Here is a 15,645-nt window from a genome sequence, read left to right as displayed (position 1 = left end):
TTGGACCATCGTATGTTAACGTGCCAAATAGCCTTCAACAGCCAGGGCTTCTGTCTTGGCCAATATGCTTCAGGAAATATTCCTGCATCCAGCCAGAAGATGTACACATTCATGCTTCAAAGCTCGTTTGCTGTGACATGCATGCTCCATTCAGTCAGAGGATGATTCAAATATTATCAGCATACAACTTGGCCACTGTGTTGCAGGATTGTATTAGGTTGATGTCAGGGACCCCATAGACATTAAACAAGGTAGGGCTGAGTGACAAGCCCTGAAGAACTCCTTGAGTTATTTCCTTAAATTGAGAAGTACACAGGGAACTTGCAACAGCTTGCTGAGTTCCTGTGTAGAGGACATAAGCCAGGTATTTGCTTTGCCATGGATACTTGCATCTAGTCAACAGGGTGAGATTGTGGTATTAGTTTTAAAAGCCGCTAGATGAGTCAACAGGATAAGCGCATCAACTTCTTCCTCATCCGGGATCATCCACAACTAACCATTCACAAAAAACAATTCATATATTTTATTAGCACATTTGGTTACTCTGTCCTTTACAAACAAATGTTACATAATCACATATTAGTAAATGGGAGGAAGCGTTGGGCAGGAAGGAATGGATTAGTGTGAAGGGACTCAAGTGCCCAAGAGCCCTGGGGTGGGGGACATTGTGGTTGTTAGCATGCGGGATGCAAGAGCCCTAGGGTGGGGGGCATTGTAGTTGATAGCACGTAGGATTGGGAGGCGTAGGACCACATGCAATTAGGATATCAGTTAAATTGTAAGACTTGCATCATTTATATTTTTATGTTTCCTTTGGCATGCCCTGGTATTGTTTGTGAGATTGTGATCGCATATGACTGGGGGAGTGCAGAACCTATGCAACAATAATCACAGATCTAGGTTCTGGTGTCTCATCTCTGGATGCTTTCTTTGGTTTTATTCAGTTCACTAACCAGGCAAATAAGTTTGTCCTTTTTGAGTTGTCATTGCTTTGTGAAGGCCAGGGAGTGGGTGAGTATGCAGCAGTTTGCTTTTTTTGGCTTGAAGTCTTTACCTTTATCCCTAGTCCTGTTACAACAGTGATCAGTTTTTTCTTCTTTTAATCCTCCTGATTTTTCCTTCACAGATGAGGCTGGCAACAATATTTTATTGTGATTTTTATGGCTGCTTTAATAAAAGCTGTATCTTTATCAGTGATTTTGGAGTCATATTCTCCAGAAGCAATAACAGTTTACTTTTTCGTTCTTCCTCATGTATTTGACACAACATTTGATTTGACATGCCTCCAGACATGATTTTCTGCACTTTGAATACCAGTCACAGTCTAATAAGATGTGGGTGGTGTTTATTACTGCCGCACCATTGTAAAGATGTTCTAGCTTCTCAGTTTTGTTCCATCCATGCCTTCAGTCCTGCGAGTCAAGCAGTTTGAGTTTTGCTAGGTTGAAGCTTCTGCATTCTATCTTGCCTTGCAGAGTGGTGAGATATGGTTGCTTTTGTGGGTGCAGTTCAAAAGCCTTCCTCAATGGTATGCTCTTAATCTTACCTGCCTTGTCTTACCTTTGTTGCTAATTGAGCTCCATATAATGCCTTTTTAGTATTGTTTTGTAGGACTCATATATCTCAGAAGGGAGGTTCATTTTCTTTGCTTCTTGTGCCACTAGCTCTTTTTTGCAGGTTTTTATTGCCTGGGATGCCAATTTCTTCCCAGGCATTGTTGAAGAGATGGATTGAACATGCTTTACTCAGTCCATCTACTTTTTCTGGAGTTGTAGCTCAACTGGAGTAAATGCACAGACTCCTTTGATGATTATTGATGGGGAAAATGTCTGGGCTGTGTTGCAGAGATTTCCGCAGTTTCCTCTGTGGGGTTCTCACGTGTGAAGTATTCTTCATTCTATCATATGTCTACTCCATAACTTGAAAATTCGTGATTTTGCTTGTGAAATGCTTGTTCAATGGTTGGCATATAGGACAATATGCCACTGCCTGAGCGGTTGGTGAAGCAAAATATACCCCCAGCAATTGTTTTTTTGGAAGAGTTTGCTTTGGCTTTGACGCAGCAGAGGTTATGCCCAGATATGTAAAGGACTGAACCCTTTCAATTGAGTCTCCTTCCAGGTAAATTCTTTTGACTTTGGGTTTCAGGGATTAGGAATTCCAGGCCATGAGTTATTTTTTCCTTTTCTGCATACATCTGTATTTTGCACTGCCAGTGTTATCATAGATCGGCTGCATTGCTCAATTTGCATGCCTATATTTTATGTTCTGCTTTCTCTTTCCCGCTAGTGTGTAAGTAATCTTCTTGATTTACTCACCATCCAGCCATTATCTTACCTGACTGCTGTGAAATGTATTTACAAATCTGAGTTCATTACAAATAGTAAAGGACTTATGTATGACATTAACTCCACAGTCATATGAATTATTTTGCTTGGGACAATCTGCACTCAGAATCCAAGTTCGCTCTGCTATAGATAGGCAGAGCATGTGTATGTCACAAAGCATTCTTTGGAGAATATTTCAGTAGGGTTTGTACTCATTTGTTTGTGAATTCATTATTGTTACAGTTTTGCATTTTATATCTACCACACCTAAAAAAGATGTAGTCTTTGTCCATGCAATGCTAAATCTATGTTTATTTGAAATTATAAGATATAGTAGATGGTTGTATGACACAACCACCCATGTCTAAACAACACATGCCTGAACAATGCTGTTGGAACCATGATGCAACTTTACCATGCACGCCTTCAGAACAAATTTTGTTGTAAAAGCATATGTGATAAAGAAATATGTGTGGTAAATTTCCACCACCCTGCATCCTAACGCCAAACACCCCTGCCCTGCAATTCACCCCTCCCATGGACTTAAAACGACCCTGGCGCCCCCTGCCCTTAAAACTACCCTGATCCCCGAGCCCTAAAAACACCCACATACTCAAAACAACAAACTCCCCTCCCCAAACTACAAGCCCTAAATCAACAACCCTGCCATGCACCCCACCCCTGCCCTTAAAACTACCCTGCCCCCACTCTCTGAGGCCTAAACCCACAAAACTACCCTGGCCCCATCCCCCTACCCTTAAATATTCCCCAAAACCTCGCCCTGAGCCCTAAAACCACCCACTTACTGCTAAAACAACCCCCCCTTCCCAAACTACCTCAAAACCCCCGTCCTAAACCCTAAATAAAAAAAAATCCCACATCTAAAAACAACGCTAGCCCCACTTACCTCTCGCGATCCTTCTTCCCGCTCCTTCCTGTCTGCCCATCCGCACAGCCAGACCGCTGCCTGAACCACGCATATGCGTTCTGCCTTAGCCACGCATATGAGTGGTTATGGCATATGTATGGTTCAGGCAAGCATTGTTCAGCTTGCGGACAAACGGCATGCGTGGCTGAGACTGCATAGTTTAGGCCGTTATCCATCGAAGATAAGGATCGAAGCAGAACCAGCACTTTGTATAAAAGAGGGTTATCCTCCATTTGCCATAGCCCGAAAATAGTTTGAAGGAATAACAAAATAACAGCTTGAAAGAACAGAGATTTTTACTACGTTAATCAAAACACAGTCTAGAAGGTTTTCCTTCTAGCCAAGACTTTGGTTTAAGGCAGTCAGTTACAATGTCCTGTTTACCTATTTTCCCAAAGGTTGTGCAACTGTGGATTTGAGATATTGGGCCAGATGTAGCAAGGAGTTTTGCCCATTCTGTGTCTATGTGAAAATGCGTTCGTACATATGGCCCATTGATTGTTACCCTTTTGTGGCGTATTATACTGTATTGGAGAGAGGCCCTTGAAAGACTGTGCTTCTATTTGAGTCAATGTAGAATTGCCACAGGACTTTTGTAGAATCAGTGAACCTGCATTTTTGTTTAGTGATTTAGTGCACATTGTCATCCTGGAATCTGGTGGTGTCTAAGTTTCTTAGCGATATTCCTGTTTACTAACCTTTTTGCCACCAGATTTCCCTATCCTTCTTCGCCGAGACGTGTGTTTTATCTCCGTGCAGACATATTATAACTGAAATTGTTAGGGATAAATAGTCCTGCTGCTTTCTGGAGTACAATTAAATGAAAGCAAAGTCCATCACTTTTACAGGAACAGCATGCTTCTGTGCACACCAGCAAAGAATGAACCTCATTTTAAATTAATTTTTCACAAGGAACACCTGCTGGTGAGAGTTGAGGGAGACCAAATTGTTTTCCATACACAGGTTTTCTATTGCTGTCTGCCTCATCTTGTTGGATATTTCCTTTTTCATTTGCAAGAGATTGCAAGGGTCTTCTAATTTTACCTTTTGTATTATGTCATCTATTGGTTTATATGAAGGCAATTGTGTATTCTCATTGGGCAGAGTCTACAAATTGTAATGGAACGTTCGTAGGCCATAATGAGCTCTCTTAAACTCATAGACATAGAAATATTGAAAATGGGACAAACAAAGTAGAAGGCTGTCCAAAGATAATTCCTTCCACTCTGTAGTAGTTTTACTATTTCATTCATACTTTCACAAATGCTATTAGTTGACATTTTGCCTTAGACTGCTGGAAAGATTTTAGCATAACATTGTTTTGCATATTGAAATATTGGTTCACATTGGCATTTTTCATAATATATCCTTAAGGCCTGTGACCATAAAATCCTGAATGTTTCATATTGATCAATAAAGTCTTCAACATATTCTACATTTAACAATTGTTCTATATGATCCTCTAACACTTGTATGTCATCTTTTGTTCCCCTGGCTGATTTCACTTAGTATTCAACACCTTTCAAAATGTGATTTCTATATACAACAAGAGAAATATTTGGTATAAACTTTTTGAAAGCACCAAGTATACCCATTTCATGATTAGTCACAAGAGGAATAATCTGGATGTTTTTTGGTTTTACGTAAAGCACAAATTCTCCTATAAGCAGTTCACGGTATTTTTGAAACTTACTTTCATGAATCATAGTAGTGAAAATATTGGGTTTGCATCCAACATGATATTTTGTATCATGAAGATAGATACATAGAAATTACCAAGATTAAAAGTTGTATCAGAGGAAAGTAACTGTTCAGCCTTGGGACCTTGTGAGGTCCTGTTTATCAATTCTTTTGGCAAATCCATCAATTCTTTCAACCATGCAAACATCACAAGATCAGGATGAATAGGGACATGCCTAATTAAATAAATTTGTTCTGCCAGTTGTTGTGTACTAAATATTTAGGGGGTCATTACAACATTGGCGGTAAAAGCCGCTTACCGCCGTGCAGAAGACCACCAACACATCGTTGTGGCCACGGAAATCCGCCACAGCTATTATGACCCAAATCCCGAAATCCGACAAAGTTCCGACACCCACACAAGTCCGCCACACCAAAGGTCAGTGATAAACTGGCGAACACAAAACCGACACCGTCATGCCAACAGAAATACACCCATGCTATCACGACCTACGAATCCACGCGGCGGTCTTTCAACCGCGGTATTCCATTGGCGGTACACACCGCTGCGCTCAAAATACACACACATCTCCAAAACACCACCACATTGGACAATTCGAAAGACACACACCTGAGACACATACACACACCACTCCCACACACTCAATACTATATAAAACACACACCCACATCACCCACAAACCCCTACGACAACAATTGAGAACGAAGCACAGAGAGAGACACCAGCATCTACAAACTAGCAGCCACAGGCACTCAACACCATCACCCACACAACTTCCATGCACAAAACACAACACACCACTACATATCACCACACTTATCACCACATACACCACCCCACACATCACCTACACCACCTCATGGCACGGCAAAGACACCCCAGGTTCTCTGAGGAGGAGCTCAGGGTCATGGTGGAAGAAATCGTACGGGCAGAGCCACAGCTATTTGTCTCACAGGTGCAGCACACCTCCATAGCTAGGAAGATGGAGCTATGGCGAAGAATAGTCGACAGGGTCAACGTAGTGGGACAGCACCCAAGAAATCGGGACGACATCAGGAAGAGGTGGAACGACCTATGGGGGAAGGTGCGTTCCGTGGTCTGCAGACACAACATCGTGGTACAGCGGACTGGCGGCTGACCCCCACCTCCTCCCCCACAACTAACAACATGGGAGGAACAGGTATTGACTATTCTGCATCCTGAGGGCCTCGCAGGAGTCAGTGGAGGAATGGACTCTGGTAAGTCAAATCTTAACTATCATATCCCCCACCCTACCTGCATGCTATCACATACCCCCAACCTCGCCCCCACCCTTATCACTCCAACTCCTCACAAATGTACCAAATTTACAAACCACCCATCCCAACACCAAGCCCTGCATGACATAACAAAGGATGGACACCCATCACTAAAGCATGCACACTGCACATACCCATAACACCCCCTCAACCATCATCACACAAGCCCACACACAGGAATGCTAGCACTGGGGTGCACAGTCACCCACCCATTGCACACCATGAAACACACAGATGCACTAATCATGCCTTTACACCCCTGCAGGACCACTACCCAACGTCACCAGACAGGAGGGTCCAGACATCTCCACCCCACCCACAGAAGAGGCCCACAGTGATGACAGCAGCTCTGTCTAACTGGATCTAGATGACCAGCCCGGACCATCGTGGGCCTCGGGACAGTCGGTTCCCCTCACACAGGCACAGGCCACCACAGACCTTCCACCCTCTCGTAACACCAGCACAGCACCCACCCAGCGGGCCCATACCTCTGTCCCCAGGACACGTCAATCAGCTGTGTGTCCACCACTACAGGGAACCCAGGATAACCCACCACCCCAACAACAACAGGGACCTGGGGGCAGTGGTAGTGGGCACACGGTCCAGGGGTTGGAGGCCCAGGAACACAGAGGAACTGGGAGGGCTGCTGAGCGACAGGGGATGGACAGGCCTAGGGAACCCACTCTCCACGAGGCCCTCTCCTCCATCATGGGAGCACACCACCACTCCAAGGAGATGATGGCAACGGTACTGGCCAAGTTTCAGGAGACCCAGCGCCTGCAGGAGGAACAGTATTTGGGCTTTAGGGAGGAACTCAGAACCATCAGCACCGCCCTGGGCACCATCGTAGGGGTGCTGAAGGAGATACTTAACACTATGAGGGACACTGTGGCACTCCAAGGGGCCCCTGACATTAGCATGGACGATGAACTGCCCACCAACTCCGCTGGCGCTAGTGGACAGGAGGCACCGCCACAGGACCACCACACCAGCACCCTATCCCCTGCAGACGGAGAACCACCCCGCAAGCGGTCCCTGAGAACCAGGAACAAGACAGAGCACGATGCCAAGCCCCCCGCCAAGAAATAAGACCACCCTGATTGTCATCCTACTGTCCCACTTTGTAACCCTGTCCATATTGGAACTGCCCCAGCTCCACTTCCTATGCCCATTTGGGCAATGCACCTATGAGACTAACAGACTGGACCCTGCCATAGACATTCCTCCACTATCCCCCCTCACCATTTTACAACCCCCCTCCAATATTTAGCACTGCAATAAACACCCTTGAAGCACAAAACAATCTGGAGTCAGTCTGTGATTTTGAAAATGTGTATTAGCAATGACAGTGATAAAATGCGTTCTCAAATGTAATGTCAACATACCTATGTCACACATCTCAAGTCCATGAGGAATCTAAGCAGATGACACACGTTGGAAAGCACACCTGTGAAACCGTAATGGAAATGTACAACTCAGTTACCATATACTGGTTGAAATCGACAGACAGGATAGAGGTAGAAATTTGAAAGTACTTGTAGTAGGCAGGAATGTATTCTCACCTGTGTGTCACTGGAAATATTGCTGGATATCTGAGTCCCTGTTGTCAATGTCTTCTTCCTCTGCTTCCTCCTCATCACTGTCCACAGGCTCCACAGCTTCCACAACACCATCATCTGGACCATCCTCCTACAGAAAAGGCACCTGTCGTCGCAAAGCCAAATTGTTAAGCATTCAGCAGGCCACGATGATCTGGCACACCTTCCTTGGTGAGTAGAATAGGGAACCACCTGTCATATGGAGGCACCTGAACCTGGCCTTCAGGAGGCCGAAGGTGCGTTCGATCACCCTCCTAGTCCCCCCATGGGCCTCATTGTAGCATTCCTCTGCCCTGGTCCTGGGATTCCTCACTGGGGTCAGTAGCCATGACAGGTTGGGGTAACCAGAGTCCCCTAATAGCCACACCCTGTGCCTCTGGAGTTGACCCATCACATAAGGGATGCTGCAATTCCGCAGGATGTAGGCATCATGCACTGAGCCAGGGAACATAGCATTTACCTGGGAGATGTACTGGTCTGCCAAACATTCCATCTGTACATTCATCGAATGATAACTCTTCCGGCTCCTGTACACCTGTTCACTCCTGTGAGGGGGGACCAAAGCTACATGGGTCCCATCAATGGCACCTATGATGTTGGGGATATGTCCAAGGGCATAGAAGTCACCTTTCACTGTAGGCAAATCCTCCACCTGAGGGAAAACGATGTAGCTCCGCATGTGTTTCAGCAGGGCAGACAACACTCTGGACAACACGTTTGAAAACATAGGCTGGAACATCCCTGATGCCATGGCCACTGTTGCTTGAAATGACCCACTTGCAAGGAAATGGAGCACTGATAGCACCTGCACTTGAGGGGGGTTTACTGTGGGATGGCGGATTGCTGACATCAGGTCAGGCTCCAACTGGGCACACAGTTCCTGGATTGTGGCACGGTCAAACCTGTAGGTGATTATCAAATGTCGCTCCTCCATTGTCAACAGGTCCACCAGCTGTCGGTACACTGGAGGATTCCGCCATCTCCTCACATGTCCCAGCGGACGGTGCCTAGGAAGGACGACAGCGACCACAGAGTCAAACAACTCAGAGGTATGTACCCACAGTATACACAGAACACAAATCATAATCAGTATGTGTGTTGAGTCTAGGCCTAGGTATGTGTGACGCACTTAAAAATGAAGCCAGGTGGGCCCCTGAAATGGCGGCTGCCTGACCTCTAAACTGGGACAATGGGATGTGAGGTAACTGCGCTGGCATTGAACACCGTCGCGGTAGGCGGTCGAAGACTGCGGCGCAATGCTGCATTGGTTAACATTGGACCCTATGGGTCACAGGAGCCAATGACGATGTACGCCAGCTGTGATGCTACGCACCGCCACGGACGTCACCGCTGCGGACATGACCGCCATTTTCTAGCTGTTCAATCACTCGATACCTGATTTTCAACAGGAGAGGACCTACACTGCAAGTGCTGCTGTGACCTCGGTCTGGAAGAGACAATGGCTCGTGCGTCTGGGGAAAGGGCCCCCACCTTCACAGCAGAGGAGTTGGAGAAGCTTGTGGACGGGGTCCTCCACCAGTACACGCTACTCTACGGTCCTCCAGACCAACAGGTAAGTACACATGGAGCACGTTGTATGGGCTATGGCTGTGTGGGAAGGGCTGGTTGTAAGAAGGAAGGGGGCACAGTTCTGCGTGCATGAAGGTCTGTGAATGCATGTGCCACATGGGTAGGGATGTGGGCCACTCACTTTGACGGTGCAGTTGCTAATGACTTCTCTTCTTCCCCTGTACATTTCATTTAGGTCATCCCCCACCAGAAGAAGGATATTTGGCGTGCCATCGCCAAGGACGTCCGGACCCTGGGGGTCCACCACAGACGGAGCACCCACTGCCATAAAAGATAGGAGGACATTCACCGCTGGAGCAAGAAGATGGCGGAGGCTCAGCTGGGGATGGCCTCCCAACGTGGGAGGGGTGCCCGTCGCACCATGACCCCCCTGATGTTCCGGATCCTGGCGGTGGCCTACCCTGAGTTGGATGGGCGCTTGAGGGCATCACAGCAGACACAAGGGGGTGAGTACAACATCATTCTGCAGACTTTGCACGCAGTGAAGGTGTCTCCGTGGGGGAGGAGGGCTGTGGGTTTCCCTATGCCAGGGCGAGTTCCGTAGGCTAGGCCCCTCCATAATGCAGGCCATGTGGCACTCCACCCCACCTCTGTAGAATGCCAAGTACAGGTATACATGCCCCTGTGTCATCTATGTGTGCAGATGTCGACCATAGCCATGTAGGCCATATCCCAGGAACTGCATCTGTAGAGCACAACAGCGCAGCGTAGTTCAGGGGGTTGTTGTGTCTGTATTGTCCGCCAACGGTAGCGGTAAGCCATGCACTCAACCTGACTTTCTTCTGTCGTCCCCCCCCTTTTTGTGGTCTCCCTGTTCTTGTGTGCATCAGCATCATCAGGCGGAGGTACAGTGGCACCGGAGCACGAGGGAGCTGCATCCCACATGGCCATGGAGGGCCACACCACTGGCATTGAATACACCAGTGGGACGGAGGGCGTGGGGAGCTTCACGGTGGTCACAGGATCTGCAACCAGCAACACAGACTCGTCCTTCGATGGGAGCTCCCTTGTGGTGGCGGCAAAATCTGTGCCCCCCACTTCTACAGGTACAGCTGCCACCCCCCCCCTACGAGCACTGCCCTCCCAACAGCCCCTCAGCCTTCGCCCCGTGCCCGCTCACCTAGGATGGTGGGCATCACCTTCGCCCCAGGCACCTCAGCCCCTGCCCCTGTCACCTCTGCTGCCCTCAGTGAGGAGGCCATTGACCTCCTCAGGTCCCTCACTGTTGGGCAGTCTACCATTTTGAATGCCATCCAGGGTGTAGAGAGGGAATTGCAACACACAAATGCATTCCTGAAAGGCATTCATTCTGGTCAGGCTGCCCTTCATTGAATCCTGCAAACTCTGGCCTCAGCACTGATGGCAGCCATTGTCCCGGTGTCTAGCCTCCCCCCTCCAACTTCCTCCACCCAGACCCAATCCCCTGTACCCCAGCCTATCCCAAGCACACCATCAGACCAGCATGCACACACCTCACCACACAAGGGAAGCTCAGGCAAACATAAGCACCACACGTCCCACAGGCACTCATGCAAGCATCACACACATACAGACACAGCAACATTCACTGCCTCCACTGTGTCCCCCTCCTCGTCGTCTCCCTCCTCCCTCCCAGTCTCGTCTACACTCTCACCTGCATGCACTACCACTACAGCCACTAGGTCCCGCACCAGCACACCCATCACCACACCCCGCTCATGTGCAGTCACCACCCCCACTACCATTTACACGTCCCCTGTGTCCTCTCCCAGTGTGTCTGTGACGCCCCATTCCAAAGTACACAAACGCAGGCACACACCAACCCAACATACATCTACCTCACAATAGTCTCCAGTGCATGCACCTGCACCCAAAGCCACAAAAGTTACACCTCCTACGACCACCTCCTCTTCCTCCACTCCCAAACCCCCTCCAGCTACCCGTCCCAGTGTTCCTAAGAAACTTTTCCTCACCAAGCTTGACCTCTTTACCACCCCCCCTCCAATTCATAGGTCCCGTACTAGCACCTCAGTCAAAAAATCTCCGGGACCAGTGGTGCCTGTTGTTACAGGTATGTGGAGTGCACCGGGCACCAGGGCAGCCAGTGTGACACGGAGCCACAGCACAGCCAGTCCCCCCCTGTGAAGCACCAGAAGCTGGACAGTGCCCGGCGGAGGAGGGGGAAGACTCCAGCCAGCAACGCCGCTCACAAGGGTCCCGGGGGGAGTGTCGACTCAGCTGTGACTCCTCCCTAGATGGGGAATGGGCAGAAGAAATCGCCAAAATCTGGGAGGAGCAGCACGGCGGAGAAGACCACCATCATCCCCACCGCCCAGGAGGCCACCGCCAGCCCAATCGTCACAGGCCAGGAGGCCACCGTCAGAGTCAGTGCCCAGGAGGGCAGCCCGATCGTCACTGGCCAGGAGGCCATCGCCAGAGTCAATGCCCAGGAGGGCAGCCCGATCGTCACTGGTCAGGAGGCCACCGTCAGAGTCAGTGCCCAGGAGGCCACCGCCAGCCACAGCCCAGCTTGGCAACGAAGGACCGCCATGGCAAGCACCGCTGAACAGGGCAAGCACTGCTGAACAGGTCAGAAACTGCAAACTCAAGCACAGCTGAACAGGGCAAAGACCGCCATGGCAAGCACCGCTGAACAGGGCAAGCACCGCTGAACAGGTCAGAAACTGCAACCTCAAGCACAGCTGAACAGGGCAAAGACTGCCATGGCAAGCACCGCTGAACAGGTCAGAAACTGCAAACTCAAGCACCGCTGAACAGGGCAAAGACCGCCATAGCAAGCTCCGCTCCACAGGGCAAGAACAGGTCAAGCACCGCCAAGTCAAGCACCGCTGAACAGGGCAAGCACCGCTGAACAGGTCAGAAACTGCAAACTCAAGCACCGCTGAACAGGGCAAAGACCGCCATGGCAAGCACCGCTGAACAGGGCAAGCACCGCCAAGTCAAGCACCGCTGAACATGGCAAGCACCGCTGAACAGTGCAAAGACCGCCATGGCAAGCACCCCTGAACAGGGCAAGCACCGCCAAGTCAAGCACCGCTGAACAGGGCAAGCACCGCCGAACAGGGCAAGGACCGCCAACTCAAGCACCGCTAGCCCATGAGCGGCAGGGGCAGTGACGCAACTGGGACCGTCACGGGTGAGTGATGCACTCTGGGCACCAGTCCCCCTCCAGAACCAGTGGAGAGATGCATCCACTACCTCTGTCCTGCACAGGATGAAGCACTCTGGGCACCAGTCCCCCTCCAGAACCAGTGGAAAGATGCATCCACTACCTCTGTCCTGCACAGGATGAACCACTCTGGGCACCAGTCCCCCTCCAGAACCAGTGGAGACATGCATCCACTACCTCTGTCCTGCACAGGATGAAACACTCTGGGCACCAATCCCCCTCCAGAACCAGTGGAGACTGTTATCCACTTGAGAGACTGTGGCTTTGTACTCCCCAGGATGGTACAGTGGGCAAACCACCCACTGTAGAGACTTGAGAGACTGGCTTTGCACTCCCCAGGATGGTACAGTGGGCAAACCACCCACGGTAGAGACTTGAGAGACTGTGGCTTTGCACTCCCCAGGATGGTACAGTGGGCAAACCACCCACTTGAGAGACTTGAGAGACTGTGGCTTTGCACTCCCCAGGATACATCAATGGTCATGGAGCCCCCTCGTGGATCTGGCGTGGTGCACTCATCCGGCTGAGGTGCCCCCCATTCCCTTCCCCCTGAGGTGCCTGTTGTATTTGTATCTGATGCCCCAGCAGTGCTCTCTCCGTTTTGATCAGGTATCTAGTGTGGGCCTCGCCCATGCATTTTGGGCCCAGTGGTCCACGGACAATGACTTGTGCATTACCTGCACTACTAATCGTGGTGTATATTTTGTTGAATGTGTATATATATATATATATATATATATATATATATATGTTGATATTTGGTTACTGTATTTTGATATATTACAATGGTTCCACTCATTTCCTTTTGTCTTTGCATTCTTCCGGGGGGGTTGGGGGTTGTTACTGTAATGTTTGGATATGCATTGGTGTGTGTGTTGTAGTGGGTGAGGGTCGGGGTGGGGGTGGGGGTTTTGCGTGTGTGTGTGTCCCTGTCTTTTGCCTCCCCCTCCCCTATGTCGTAGGTGCAGTACTCGCCGTTGTCTTCGCCGCCAGCATTGATGATCGTCGTATAGGAGCAGGAAGACTAGTGCAGGAAGAATATGGAGTTCAGGCTCCATGGTGCCCTCCTTCCTCGTGGAGTGTGTAGAGGTGAGCTTTTTCCCTTTGAAATTGCTGTTTCCGCCGTGTTTTTATCCACGGTGAATCCGCCCCGGAAAAGGTGGTGGATTGGTAGGTTGTGATACTGTGGGTGGTACTTTGTCTCCCGCCTGTCTGTTGGCGGTGACCGCCGCGCTGTTTGTCTGTACCGCCGTGGCGGTCGGAGTGTTAAAGTGGCTGTCTTTGTTGGTGGTTTCCGCCATGGTCAAAATTCCCATTTTTTTACCGCCGGCCTGTTGGCAGTCTTACCTCCGCTTTAACACCGTCCGCCAGGGTTGTAATGACCCCCTTAATCTTTCCCAATTTTCTATTTCATGGCTTCAGAATGTGTAATTTTTTGGACCTGTATCAAATTTCAAAGACCGGTTGCTGCTGCTCTTGTATCATCCCCTGCTGTATATGCCTGACTACGAACTTTGGAATAAATCTTCTTAGGTGCTTGAGGGGACTCTTGTCTGCATTCTTGAAGCATGGAGGAATTAATATTGTATCTTGTTTTATGTAGCAATCCATGTAAAAGTCGACACATATATTTATATGAAGTGTTACTGACATATATTCTACATTTACAATTATGTGATACTGAGAAAATGCTTGGTAGATTTTAATAATGAAGGTCTCCAATCCTTTTTAATTGTATTTTATATTTGTTTGGATATTAGCACAGATGCATTACTATTACTAAATTAGAACATTTGGTAAATAAAAGAAAATTGACATTTATTTTCTGAACTAAGATACGTATGCTTCCCTTTGCTATTGCGATATTTCAATGCAAAATATCTGTAAAAGTAATACTGGAATGCATACGTTTACTATATGGAATCAAAAATATCTTGAAGCACCCAGAATGCAAAGGAATGAAGAGATACCTCAAAGTGTTATTCTTTCCAGTGTCTGACCTCCTTTCATGCTGTAAAGTTCCTTACTACCCCTCATGTTAGAAACCATTCATTAACACAAGTATTGAACAATTACATGAAGGAAATCAGCTCCTTCAGAGGTGATAGTTCTTGATGTTGTACTTCCTGAAAGCTGATTGTGGAAGTACAGTGTCATCAACTGCAGTTGTAGTGTGTACTGTACACCCTTTCTGGACCCACACTGAATACCATGCTGAGGTTAAAAGTAATGTTTAATCAAAAATGTAATCTTTAAAAAGATTTTTTTTAAATATATAGTTTATATTTGAGTTTATTCATTTGAATTTAGTCATTAGGTCACTCAATTGACAGTGAGGTTGAGCTCCCCCAGGGCAAATGCAAAGCAGTTTCCTTTTTATATTGTATTGCCTAGACATAAATTCTTTGATTGACAAATAACCATTTGGGATTAAGGAGGTATAGATGTATTTTTCCTGGGTGAGATGTTGTGTAACTGCTGACAATGATTGTTGAGTGTACCACCAAAAGCATAGAACAGCCACAAGAAGACAAAGGTTATGTCTTTGGAAAACAGGAGTGGGAAATCATAAGTGATCTTCCATTTTGACTGGGTAAGAACTTGAAATCCAGGACTGATTGAGTAGTGTTGTGTCAAATGATCAGTTTCTCAGTTAGATGTGGTAAGAAGGGATGCCTCCATATTAAAAATACGTGCTTTTTAAAAATCTGCTCATAGACAAAGCCATTGTTCAGGTTTGATCACCACCACCATCCTATCTTCCATACCAGAGATGCCTATGGTAATTAACTTAAATTATAAGCATGTCTAGTAAATGTCAAAAGAATGGTAAGTAGTGGCAGAGCAACTCCCAGTACAGTGATGGCCATATTCTGCCTGATGGCCTTGCACGCCCATCAAGTGGAATCCATAACAGGTGCAAACTACTTGGTGGGATTCCCTAGTGGCTGAAGTCCAGAAGCATTATGCCAGTCATAAATATTATGATTACTATGATGTTTTGGTATTTGACTTTGATGACAGCCATCTCTG

This window comes from Pleurodeles waltl, chromosome 1_1, assembly GCF_031143425.1.
Source record: "Pleurodeles waltl isolate 20211129_DDA chromosome 1_1, aPleWal1.hap1.20221129, whole genome shotgun sequence".
NCBI lineage: Eukaryota > Metazoa > Chordata > Amphibia > Caudata > Salamandridae > Pleurodeles > Pleurodeles waltl.
This window is presented reverse-complemented; position numbering follows the sequence as displayed.